At 48.9% G+C, this 13,735-nt stretch overlaps 1 pseudogene; it reads left to right on the forward strand.

The window, feature by feature from the left end:
- Positions 1 to 13,735, forward strand: part of LOC128830435 (cytokine receptor common subunit beta-like) — a 34,769-nt pseudogene that overhangs the window by 3,574 nt on the left and 17,460 nt on the right.

Genomic DNA, 13,735 nt, shown 5'->3' on the forward strand with positions numbered 1-13,735 from the left:
AAAGACACCCAAGTCTCCAAGCCTATCTGACCTCCAAGCAGGGCTGGTTCTAGGTTTTTTGCTGCCCCAAGCAAAAAAAATGTTGGCTGCCCCTCTGTCCCAGCCCTGGGTTCTCCCCCTCACCCATTCACCCTGCCGCCCCAGCTCTGGGCTCCCTCATTCCTCCCCACCATTGCACCCCACACACACCTCCTGCCGCCCCAGCCCTGGGCTCTCTCCCCTCCCCCCACCTGCACCCTCCTTCCGCCGCAGCCCTGGGTCACTGGTAACTCGCTCCCACGGCAGGTCATTCAGCAGGAATTTTAGATGTGCACAGAACACAGACAGGATTGGTTCCCATATGGTTACAGAACTACAGTAAAGTGGAACAATTTTCAGCTTGTGTGATTGGAGGATATCTGGATGCATATTATAAGACTGTCCTACATAAATGAGGAAAAGTTGAGGTGCCTTTATTATTCTTTTGTTCCACTCTTTGTTTCTATGGGGAATTTGCCAATGCAATATCACTGTCTTCCTTTTAAACAAACAAACAAAAAGTCAATGGCTGTTGAAAATAGCAATTCCAGTCCTAATAACCACTGGGAAGCATTTCTTGCTCAATTTTATCTTACTTTTTCTAAAGCAAGTTACAGTGGATCAGTATATTTGATTTGGGAGAAATGAAGTAACAGCTGCCCAAACTGAGCTTGAGCACGCCTGAATTTTGAGGTTTTCAAATCTGGAAGGCAAGTGCTGGGGGAGGGGGGGGGGGCGGGCTGTGGCTCTGCGGGGGAGCACGGCAGCATGTATGCAGCAGTGTGTCTGGCGCTGCGCGGAGCCAGAAACGCTGGTCTGAGTAGCACGGTAAGGGGGCTGGTGGGCTGGATGGGGTGTGGAGGTTCGGGGGGGCGTCAGGGGCAGGGAGAAGGGGGGTTAGATGGGTCAGGGATTGGGGGGGCAGTCAGGGGACAGGCAGCGGTTGGATAGGCATGGGAGTCCCGGGGATTTGTCAGGGGACAGGTAGGGGGTGGGGTCCTAGGGCGGAAGCTGGGGGGGGGGTCTCAGGAGGGGGTAGTTGGGGACAAGGAGAAGGGAAGCTTAGATGGAGTCCCAAGGAGCAGTTAGGGGCAGGGGTCCCAGGAGGGGGCAATCAGGGGACAAGGAGCAGTGGCGCTTAGATAGGGGGTGGGGTCCTGGGGGGCAGTTAGGGGCAGGGGTTCCAGGAGGAGGTGAGCAGGGGGGGTTGGGGTTTCTGTGGGGGTGGATAGTGGCAGGGTGGGGCTACCCTCCCTCCCCGTGGAGTGTCCTATTTTTTGAATGTTAAAATATGGTATCCCTACTCACAGTGCAGCTCTCCATTCACAGCAAGCTGCAGCATGAGGTCTCAGCTACCTCACTCCCTCCCCCTCTTTCCTGTTGGTAGTGGCCAAGGGAATGCTGGGAAATGTAGTTCTTTCCCTGCTCCAGGGCTGGCTCTATAGGCAGGGAGCTAACCAAGGAACTACAGCTCCCAGGGCCCCCTGTTGGTTCTCAGCTCCCATACTGGATCCCTGCCGCCCCTGCAAATGGGCTGCCCCAACCATGTGCTTACTTTGCTGGTGCCTAGAGCCACCCCTGCCTCCGAGGCTCTTAAGCTATGTGATCCATTCTCAGGTCCAACTCCCATCCTCAAACCAGGACAACCCTCTTCATTGCCGAGTGCTTCACTTGGGCCTTAGAAGTATTTTGTCGCATGGCTTGACATCATATGACGTCACATAGTGTATTACTGCTAGCGACACCTCCTGAAATCATGTAACAGTAATAAAAACAATAAAACAGTGACAAAACAAAATAAGTTTCTAAATGAAAAGTTTGTTTTGAAATGAAATTTTGAAATATTTTCTGATGCTCCACGTGCAAAACAAACTCTTCAGAATTCCCATTGTCTGAGTAATTTAAAAGCTTTTGGTTTCCTTTCAGTGTAGAAGGAAAACCAATTTTGTAATGTTGAACTGTCCCATGCAGTGGGAATTCCACGTGTGGCCCAGCTTTAGCCCTGCTCACAAACAGCACAGACAATTCTACTCCAATCAAGGGTGGCGGCAACCTGGAAATTTTACACACCAGAAGGAACAGAATTTCCCTCCTGGGCCACTAATAAGGAACTGATTGCATCTGAAACTGGAATTCCAGCAATTCTAGATTATCTGATGCATGTGAGGTCCCCAAACCATCTGCACCTCTCAGAAAATGAACCAAGCACCTATCTCTGTTCCCCATCAGTAGCGGGAAGGGAGAACTATATTTTCCCATTCCATTTGCTAGATTTTTAAAAGGCCTTATCAATGTTTCTCTCATCCCCCACATTCCCGTTAGGGAAGCTACTTTTCCCGGGACTTAAATCTCATTTTAACAAAACCTCATTTGGTCCATCCTCTGAGTCACTGAAAAATGCCTCCCTTAAGTCTCTTAAAACTGCCTTTCGATTTGCCATAGCCTCTTCTGGGAGGGCCAGTGAACTACAAGCAATAATCTCCATCCACCCTATCCAGCAATCCACAAAGACAAAATGATTGTGAGGCCCCAGTTGAATTTCATGCCTAAGGGAGTTAGAGAGACAAGGTGGGTGAAGTAATATCTTTCATGGGACTAACTTCTGTTGGGGAGAGAGACAAGCTCTTGAGCGACACAGAGCTCTTCTTCAGGGCTGGGAAAGGAACTCAGAGTGTCACAGCTAAATACAAGGCAGTATCTCATTTCCATCACAAACAGTCTATCCATTATATTCTTCCCTAGATCCCATTCCCCTCCCAAGGAAACCCATATGCACACCTTAGACATTGTGTTAGAAAGCCAAACAGACATTTATAGCTCTCTGGGAAAGATGTCAAGTAAAACCTCTCAAAACAGACACATTCTCTGTGGGTTAAGAGCAGGACCGGTGCAAGGATGTTTCACGCCCTAGGCAAAACTTCCACCTTGCACCCTCCCCGAGCCCTGCGGCAGCTCCCCATCCCCCCCCTACCCTGAGGCGCCCCCCCCCCCCCACGGCAGCTCCCCACTCCCCCCACCCTGAGGCGTTCCCCCCTGTGGCAGCTCCCCCCCGGGGAGCCATGCGGCAGCTCCCCACCCCAGCTCACCTCTGCTCTGCCCCCTCCCTGAGCCCTGCGGCAGCTCCCCACCCCTCCTCTGCCCTGAGGCTCCCCGCCCGTGGCAGCTCCCCCCCCGCCCGGGGAGCCGTGCAGCAGCTCCCCACTCCAGCTCATCTCTGCTCCGCCTCCTGCCCGAGCACGCTGTTGCCGCTCCACTTCTCCCACCTCCCAGGCTTGCGGCGCCAATCAGCTGTTTGGCGCCGCAAGCTTGGGAGGGAGAGAAGCAGAGTGGGGCGGCGTGCTCAGGGGAGGAGGCGGAGCAGACGTGAGCTGGGGCGCGGAGCAGTTCCCCTGCATGCGGCCCCCCCCTTACTTGCTGCAGGCGGCCCTCCCCGCGCCTCCCGCCCCAGCTCCCTCCACCAAAATGCCGACGACAACCGGGGCGGCCAAAGATCCGGCTGCTGCCAAAGAAAATGCCCCCCCCGGTTGCCTAATGGGTTGCACCGGCCCTGGTTAAGAGGTGCATAGGGCTATTAAATTAATGGAGATATCCTATCTCCTAGAACTGGAAGGGACCTTGAAAGGTCATTGAGTCTAGCCCCCTGCCTTTACTAGCAGGACCAAGTACTGATTTTGCTCCAGATTCCTAAGTGGCCCCCTCAAGGATTGAACTCACAACCCTGGGTTTAGCAGGCCAATGCTCAAATCACTGAGCTATCTCTTCTCCCCACCTTCAGGAAAGTGCAGGTTCCTGCATGGATAAGATCTCATTCCACTACAGCACCTGCAGCACCATAGCTGCCCTTGGGCATCAGGACTGTGTGGTTCAGGAGAAGGAATGGAGGTGGTTGGTGGGAGCACTCCTGTATGCAGAAGAGGTTGTCTGACCAATGACACTGTGAGAACGATCATGCACCCCCCTGGAGGCAGCTTTCAACAAGGGTTCTGTGTGCTCACCACCGGGGCGACTCCCACAATGCAAATCAGAACTGCCAACCCCCAGCGTTCAGAAATCGAGGGTCAGGTCTAAAAAATCCTGAGAGTGACTTAAATATCATGAGATTTGAATGAGAATACAGCTGGGGGAGGGGTGTTGGTTTGGTGTTGGCGTATTTAGGGCTCATCCTTCAAGCTTCTCTTCCCAGCCATGTAGGTCAGACGCTTACTTTTCGTACATGAAAAGTGAGAGTCTCGGGTAATAACCTCAATGCAGATGTTGGGGCTTTAAGAAAAACACTCAGTAGTCTGAGACTCATAATAGACTCTCACAAGTTGGCCAGACTGTGAATGCACAGGGACGATTCTCTCATTACCACAGCTCCTGGTATGTAAACCGCTCTTCTTCAGCCTCTGGATCGTGAGCATCGGTGAGCGAGAGGTTTTTGTCCATGACATCCCTGACACGTGAGCTAACTGACATGCGGGGGACTCCCAGGAGAGTTTACCCATTCGCGCCTCGTTCCCCCATCTTTACCCTTCCGGCCATGGCACATCCCATTATTCCTCACTGCCCCTCTCTATGACCCACCTGCAGCGTTGTGCTTTCCTTCCCCCTGCAGAGAGCCTCCCGATGCAGAGCCTGCGCTGCTACAATGACTACACCTCCCGGACGACCTGCACGTGGCAGGAGTGCACAGCGGCTCGTCGCTTCATCCAGGTGACTCTTCACCACGAGGACAATATAGACGAGTAAGTGCCTGACCCCTGCTCTGCTGCAGAAGGACACAGGAGGCCTGTGGCTGCTGAACCTAAGAGGTGGGAATGGGAGGAGGAAAAGGGATCCGAGCTGACAGCTATGCTTTGAGGAGCACGTGGACACCTGTGCTGGCCTTGCTGGGGGGTGGAAGTTGGAGACACTTTTAGGTCTGCATTGGGAGGATGGGGAGATACAGGAAGATGCATTACTCAGTTTATTTTCATTACCTTTTCAAGTATCAGGGGGTAGACGTGTTAGTCTGTATCCACAAAAACAATGAGGAGTCCAGTGGCACCTTAAAGACTAACAGATTTATTTGTGCATAAGCTTTCGTGGGTAAAAAACTCACTTCTTCAGATGCGTGGAGTGAAAATTACAGATGCAGGCATTATTATACTTACACATGAAGAGAAGGGAGTTACCTTACAAGTGGAGAACCAGTGTTGACAGGGCCAATTCAATCAGGGTGGATGTAGTTCACTCCCAATAATTGATGACGTGGTGTCAATACCAGGAGAGGGAAAGTTGCTTTTGTAGTGAGCCAGCCACTCTCAGTCCCTATTCAAGCCCAAATTAATGATGTTAAATTTGCAAATGAATATTAGTTCTCTTTGAAGTCTGTTTTTGACGTTTTTTTGTTCAAGTATGGCTACTTTTAAATCTGTTATAACATGTCCAGGGAGATCGAAGTGTTCTCTTTCTGGCTTTTGCATGTTATCATTACTGATGACCGATTTGTGTCCATTTATTCTTTTATGTAGAGACTGCCTGTTTGGCCAATGTACATGGCAGAGGGGCATTGCTGGCACATGATGGCATATATCACATTAGTAGATGTGCAGATGAATGAGTCCCTGATGGTGTGGCTCATGTGGTTGGGACCTCTGATGGTGTCACTAGAGTAGACATGGAGACAGAGTAAGCAACGGGGTTTGTTACAGGGATTGGTTCCTGGGTTAGTGTTTCTGTGGTGTGGTGTGTAGTTGCTGGTGAGTATTTGCTTCAGGTTGGGGGGCCTGTCTGTAAGTGAGGACTGGCCTGCCTCCCAAGCTCTGAGAGAGTGAGGGATCGTTTTCCAGAATAGGTTGTAGATCGTTGATGATGTGCTGGAGAGGTTTTAGCTGGGGGCTGTATGTGATGGCCAGTGGTGTTCTGTTATTTTCCTTATTGGGCCTGTCCTGTAGTAGGTGACTTCTGGGTACCCATCTCGCTCTGTCAATCTGTTTCCTCACTTTCCCAGGTGGGTATTGTAGTTTTAAGAATACTTGATAAAAATCTTGTAGGTGTTCGTCTCTGTCTGAGTGATTGGAGCAAATTTGGTTGTATCTTAGGGCTTGGCTGTAGACAATGGATCGTGTGATGTGTCCTGGATGGAAGCTGGAGGCATGTAGGCAAGTATAGCGGTCAGTAGGTTTATGGGATAGGGTGGTGTTTATGTGACCATCACTTATTTGCACTGTAGTGTCCAGGAAGTGGATCTCTTGTGTGGACTGGTCCAGGCTGAGGTTGATGGTGGGGTGGAAATTGTTGAAATCCAGGTGGAATTCTTCAAGGGCTTCCTTCCCATGGGCCCATATGATGAAGATGTCATCAATGTAGCGCAAGTAGAGGAAAGGCGCTAGGGGATGAGAGCTGAGGAAGCGTTGTTCTAAGTCAGCCATAAAAATATTGGCATACTGTGGGGCCACGCGGGTACCCATAGCAGTGCCACTGACTTGAAGGTATAAGTTGTCTCCAAATCTGAAATGGTTGTGAGTGAGGACAAAGTCACAAAGCTCAGCCACCAGGTGTGCTGTGGCCTCATCGGGGATATTGTTCTTGACAGCTTGTAGTCCATCTCATGTGGAATATTGGTGTAAAGAGATTCTATGTCCATGGTGGCCAGGATGGTGTTTTCTGGAAGATCACCAATGCATTGTAGTTTCCTCAGGAAGGCAGTGGTGTCTCGAAGATAGCTGGGAGTGCTGGTAGCGTAGGATCTGAGGAGAGATTCCAAATAGCCAGATACTCCTGCTGTAAGAGTGCCAATGCCTGAGATGATGGGGCGTCTAGGGTTTCCAGGTTTATTGATCTTGGGTAGCAGATAGAATACCCCTGGTCAGGGCTCTAGGAGTGTGTCCATGTAGATTTGTTTCTGTGCTATAGTAGGGAGTTTCTTGAGCAGATGGTGTAGTTTCTTTTGGTAACCCTCAGTAGGATCGAAGGATAATGGCCTGTAGAATGTGGTGTTGGAGAGTTGCCTGGCAGCCTGCTGTTCATAATCTGACTTGTTCATTATGACTACAGCACCTCCTTTGTGAGCCCTTTTGATTATAATGTCAGAGTTGTTTCTGAGGCTGTGGGTGGCGTTGCATTCTGTACAGGGCAAGCAATGCTGTTTGTTCACTTTCAGCCTGTGCACGTCTGCGGAAGCACTCTATGTAGAAGTCCAGTCTGTCATTTTGACTGTTAGGAGGAGTCCACGCAGAATTCTTCTTCCTGTAGTGTTGGTAGGAGGGTTCCTGTGGGTCAGTGCACTGTTCAGTGGTATGTTGAAAATATTCCTTGAGTCGGAGACGACGAAAGTAGGTTTCCAGATCACCGCAGAACTGTATCATATTCGTGGGGGTGATGGGGCAGAAAGAGAGTCCCCAAGATAGGACAGATTCTTCCGCCAGGCTAAGTGTGTGGTTGGATAAATTAACAATATTGTTGGGTGAGTTAAGGGCACCACTGTTGTAGCCCCCTGTGGCATGTAGGAGTTTAGATAGTTTACTGTTCTTTTTCCTCTGTAGAGAAGTGACGTGTATGTTGTAAAAGGCTTGTCTCATTTTTGTAAAGTCCAGCCACGTGGAAGTTTGTGTGGAAGGTTGGTTTTGTATGAGAGTGTCCAGTTTTGAGAGCTCATTCTTGATCTTCTCCTGTCTGCTGTACAGGATGCTGATCAGGTGGTTCCTCAGTTTCTTTGAGAGTGTGTGGCACAATCTCTCACCATAGTCAATGTAGTATGTCGATTGCAATGGATTTTTTACCTTCAGTCCATTACCTTTTCTATCACTCTCCCTTGATTTTTCCGGGGGATCCCAGGTGTGAGTGATGGCAGGGCCTGTTAGTTTACTGCACCTGGTGTGGAGAAAGAGGCATTAGAGTACAGCTGGGTTGAGGTTCATTCATCAGCAGAAGAGAGAGGGATGGTTCCCCACTCCCAAACTTTCCCCTGGCTCTTCTTTGTTGCCATGGGACCCAGAAATGTTGGGGGACACATGACCCCGCATGACCCCCTATGCATCGCCTCTGGCTCACCACCTTCCGTACCAACTGCAAGGATCATTTTTTTGACCAGCCTTGTCTAATATAAATATAATATAAATTCAGAGCAACATGTGTATATGTTCTCCCCTGAAGCTAGGGCAACACAATAACTAGCAGATGCATATTCACATTTCTTAAAGCTTTACTGGAAGGTATTGCTGAGCTCACCACAGAGACAGCCCTCGTCAATGAGTGCAGTATAAGAACTTATATTGAGTAGAATAGAATAAATGTGGGGAAGATTTCAGGAGCCTAATTTGGGATTTTCTATCTGTATCTAAATCAGCTCCTCCTCACCCTCTTTCTCTGCACATAGGAGAAGCACACAGATCCCATGTGAGCCTCAGGGAGGCAAGGAGTTGCCGATCTGCCAGGACTCCTGTGTCTGCTGGAGCCGCCACAGGAACAGCACCCATTTTGGACTTCGGGTGAACGACAATTACAGTTTCAAACCTGATCGGTTGCTGCAGGCTGAGCTAAATGTCAGCCTCTTCCAGAATGGTAAGGGAAAGACATCCACCACTCTCTTCTCTCCAGGATTATTTTTGATCCTTTCACATGAATACTTCTCCTTCTGCGCAGGTCCCCCAACCCTATCCAAGAATCCTGATCCCCAGAGTGGACTGGGTTAAATCAAAACCATTTAAATTTTAATCTTGATTGAAATCAATAAGCAGCAAACCTTGATTTAAATCCTCGATTTTAATTTTGTTTTGTGTTTGTACATTTTTAGTTCTTTTTCTAAAGAGATGTTGATTTTCATTGGTTGGTAACCATTAACACATCTTGCTTTGCAACTAAATATAACCTTTCAAAAGGTGACAGAGATGTAGTGATCTATCAGCACTGAATGTCTTTTAGGGCTAATCCCAGGTTGACCCTAGGAACCTCTGCTTTTCTTTCTTAGCTCCAGCCCTTGTCAGAGTCTAAACAGTAGAGATGATAAATCTTCATGCCCACTATTTTGATTTCCCTCTTACAGCATTCAAACCGATGGGACAAGGCCTTCTGTCTAACACCTATCTTGAACACTACTAACATAGTAGTTTCCAGCTATGAATTTGTCAGTGCTCAGCTGATGCTTACAGACTTTACAGGAGCTGGCAGCTGGTTTACCAGCATCACAATATCTTTTTAAACGCATTTATATAGCCTAACATACATTTATTCAGATTCCTACTTACTTTTTGTATTATGTTACAAAAAGGTGAATGATGCATTTCTTATTTACTAGGTTATGTTAAATTTTTACTTGTGATTGATATCAAGCTCAATTCGGATAGAATTCAGATTCAATTAAAAAGGCACAAAAACAGCATTTTAATTTTTATTATGATTACTATAATTAGTTACAGAGTAGCAGCCGTGTTAGTCTGTATCCGCAAAAAGAACAGGAGTACTTGTGGCACCTTAGAGACTTAGGGTACGGCGGGTAGTGATCAATCTATCAGGGATCGATATATCGCGTCTCATCTAGACGCGATATATCGATCCCCGAACACACTCCCGTCGACTCCGGTAGCAAAGTCGACGGGGAAGCCGCGGCCGTCGATCCCGCGCCGTGAGGACGGGAGGTAAGTCGAAATAAGATACGTCGACTTCAGCTACGCTATTCCCGTAGCTGAAGTTGCGTATCTTACATCGCCTCCCCCTCCCCCAGTGTAGACCAGCCCAAACAAATTTATTGGAGCATAAGCTTTCGTGGGCTACAGCCCACGCAGCCCACGAAAGCCTAAGCTCAAATAAATTTGTTAGTCTCTAAGGTGCCACAAGTATTCCTGTTCTTTTTGTATAATTAGTTAAATACAACTACTTTATGTGTGCTGGATACATAAGAAAAAAAAGTTTGTCAAAACATGTTTTGCATTTAAAATTAACAGAATTGTTAAACAACGGAAGTAGTAAGTGACTTTAATTCATTGTTTCGGATCACCACATTCTTCAAGATTTTAAAACTAGTAGATCTCATCCTCTCACACCTAGTTTTTATACAGAGATTGGAAGAGCAAAACAAGCTTTCCTGCTTTTTCAACTCCAATTGGTTTCTTAATGTGGAATGAACTGAACTAGTTGAATAAACAGAAATGAAGAAAATATTCTCTAAGCACCAACAGAAGAGATTACTGCTGTCAAAAGCTGCTTTTAGCACTGTAACAAATTCTGAATCCAGGAGCTTAGCCAGTGACTTCCACCAGTTTACAGTCTCACAGTCTTTAAAACCTGGTAGCAAATATATATTGCTTAATATTATTATTTTAATTGATTAAAATAATTATAATAGATTATGGTAAATTTAGGCTTTAAGATAGTTGTTATAATTTCACATTTAATTTTAAATAGGCTTTTTAAAAAAAAAAAAAAGCTGTATTTAATTAAAACTAAAAAAAATGATTTAAATAAAAAATAATTGTAATTATTCCCATGAAGCCTCATGGGGTACACCATCACAGGATGTTGATTTTCATTGGTTGGTAACCATTAACACAAGTTGCTTTGCAACTAAATATAGCCTTTCAAAAGGTGACAGAGATGTAGTAATCTATCAGCACTGAATGTCTTTTAGGGCTAATCCCAGGTTGACCCTAGGAACCTCTGCTTTTCTTTCTTAGCTCCAGCCCTTGTCAGAGTCTAAACAGCAGAGATGAAAAATCTTCATGTCCACTATCTTGATTTTAGGGTGACCAGGCAGCAAAAAGGCTGTATTTAATTAAAACTAAAAAAATATTTAAAGAAAAAAATAATTTTAATTAAAAAAAAATTGATTTGTATCCACCCTGTCCCCAACCCTTCACCTTACTTCTGCATGTCAGCTATAATTCTGCTAGGAACTGAGTTTCCGTTTCCATTGTGACACCTGTTTAACAGCTCCTCACTTACAAGATTCCAGATAGATAAATAGATTCCTTCCTTACCTGCCTACAATGGAAAAGCCGGATGTATTCCTCCCAGCTGACCCACACCCTTGTTCTAGCTGGGTTTCTCTGCCATTAGGAAAAAAACTGATGTCAAACAAACCTTTTCACTCAGAAAACTACACAGTAATATGTCTCCACCTTAAAATGAATGCTGGCTGCTATGGGTCTACCTGACAACACTCACCTCCCTATTCTCCTTCTGTTTTGTTCATCGCTATTTTCCGTAAGGCCTCGGCAACTATTTCTTTCACTGCCAAGTCCAAACAACCTTCCCACCCCACCCCCCAAGTCCTGAGAAATCCCACAAAAGCCTGATATTAGGCAGATCTGGGTCCTTCCTTATGGAAATAAGACTTAGAAAGGCCCTCTGCCCTCTCCTCATCTACTAATAACCACAGCCCATTTGTCCCTTCCCATTTCCAGTCCAGACCCTCCCACCTCAGAAATGTTCGATCAATGGCACAGAAGCAGCCTGGGAAGCAGCTGGAGGGAGAAAGAGAAGACACCGGCTGCCCAATGCACTGGAGCTTGACATGACCTACAAGCGGGAGTGGGAATCCTGGGAGGTAGGCAAGAGACGTGCTTAGGCATTGGCATGTGCTGTTCTTGGTTGCACCTTTTAGAGGGCAGAAGACAAACCTTTGCAATCCTCTGAAACCTGCTTGGCTGCTGCTGACCCCAGCCGATCCTCTGAAACCCGAATGGCCCAGACGGTGGGTCCGTGCACGCTGCAGCTAGCTGTGTGTGCATCTTACAAACCCTGTGCCGTCCGGCCATGGCCTTGGCTGGTTAAGACCAGAGATCTAGCAAGTAAAAAGCAGCCTGTGTGCTATAAGAGCAATGATCCCTGCACAAGGAGCATCTGGCTCCACCTTACCCAGGGATCACAGCGCTGGCTGTGCTTGGCTGAGCTGGATTACCCAAGAAAAGGGTCCTCCACCCACCTCTCTCACAAGTCTCTCTCTCTCCCTCCACCTTCCCTCACCTCTCGCTATCTCATCCCCACTGACAGAAATCTTCCTCAGTGTCAGTCGCAAAATCCTCCCACTGCCTGATGAGGTGTAATGCCCTTCTGCCATACAGAACCTATGTTTCTCGTGTGCGATCCAAGCCAAGCCAGGGCGCTGGTTGGTCTGGCCAGTCCAGCGAATGGAGCACTGCTGTGTCCTGGAAGTCCCAGGAAGGTAATTCTGGAGGCCGAGGGGCCGTGGGGGGAAAGAGGGACATGAATAGATGCTGGGAGCAAAGGGATATTGTGCTTCGCTTCCAGAGGATTTGGGGGCTGAGTTGATGACATTGGAGAATCTCTGGAATTTGATGAAAATGGTCCAGTTTCACAGGTGTTCTATTATTTGAAGTGAATTTGGTGTCACTGACAGGTAGCAGAGCAGTAGCTACAGAGACTGCAGTGCTCTGGTTAGTTGCACGGCACAGGAGCACGGCACCAGTCCCAGTGTGGCACTGGTAGGGACAGTACAGGCTCCTTACGCACACTTCCCCTCCATTGCACCTGAAACCCCTCACCTTGATGGGGCCCTTCTAGGTGTGCTCAATATCCGGCCTCTCAGTAAAAGGGCCAGTGAGTGCCAGTGGAGATAGTGGGTTTTGGGATGTGGGCTCAGGAGCGGCCAGTCTCTCTCTCTCGCAATATGTGGATTGTATCCATTGGACGAGTGGACCAACATAATGCTCTGGACTGCCCTAGAGAACCCCGAAAGTAAACGTTTTCTCTTCCTCCCTCAATGGTCACAATCCTCTCCACTGTCCTCTCCCTCCCTCCCAATCCTGCTCCTCCCAGAGCTACACTAACCACTGGCTCCTCACTAGGGGATGAGGCTCAGCCCAAGAACCTTCGCTGCCTCTTCAATGGCTAATGTGCAGCTGGGAAGTGAGGACAGAAGTCACCAGCTCTGTCTTGTTCGCGCTCTTCTACAGAACCCCACCGGCATCAGAGTAAGTGACCTGCCCATGGCAACTTATGCCTGTCCTCCTGTATCTGACCATCCCTCCTGCTCACTCAGGCCTGGCTGCTCTCTTCCCCAGAGAGACAGAATGCTCTCCAGTCCATGAGGAAGAATTGCCTGGCAGCCACTACCTGTTCCACAGCTGTGAGATCAATGTCACCAACCCCAGCAGGCTGAGCCAGTACCTCATAACTGTCCGGCCCAAGAAGGAGGAGAAACTGATAGAAGCCTCCCAAAACAGTGAGAGCCCATTTGGATCCTCTGCCCAGGGCCAGTGCAACCCATTAGGCCACCTAGGCGGTCACCTAGGGCGCTAGCATTTGGGGGGCGGCATTTCGGGTCCTTCAGCAGCGACTGCGGCGGCCAGATCTTCGGCCGCCCCAGTTGTCGTCAGCATTTAGGTGGAGGGAGCTGGGGCAGGGGAGCGCAGGGAGGGCCGCCTGCAGCAAGTGGGGGGGGGGCGGCACGCAGGGGAACCACTCCCCACCCCAGTTCACCTCTACTCCGCCTCCTCCCCTGAGCACGCCGCCCCGCTCTGCTTCTCTCCCTCCCAGGCTTGCAGCGCCAAACAATTGATTGGCACTGCAAGCCTGGGAGGCGGGAGAGGTGAAGCGGTGACGGTGTGCTCGGGGAGGAGGCGGGAGCAGTGGTGAGCTGGGGCAGGGAGCTGCTGCACAGCTCCCCGGGCCGGGGGGAGCTGCCGCCGGGGGGGGGGGCGCATCAGGGCAGAGGGTGGGAGCTGCTGCGAGGGAGGTGCCTCAGGGCGGAGTGGGGGAAGCTGCCGTGGGGGGGTGCCTTTGGGTGGGGGGGGGG

The sequence above is a fragment of the Malaclemys terrapin genome, chromosome 1 (genome assembly GCF_027887155.1).
Source record: "Malaclemys terrapin pileata isolate rMalTer1 chromosome 1, rMalTer1.hap1, whole genome shotgun sequence".
Classification (NCBI taxonomy): Eukaryota; Metazoa; Chordata; order Testudines; family Emydidae; genus Malaclemys; species Malaclemys terrapin.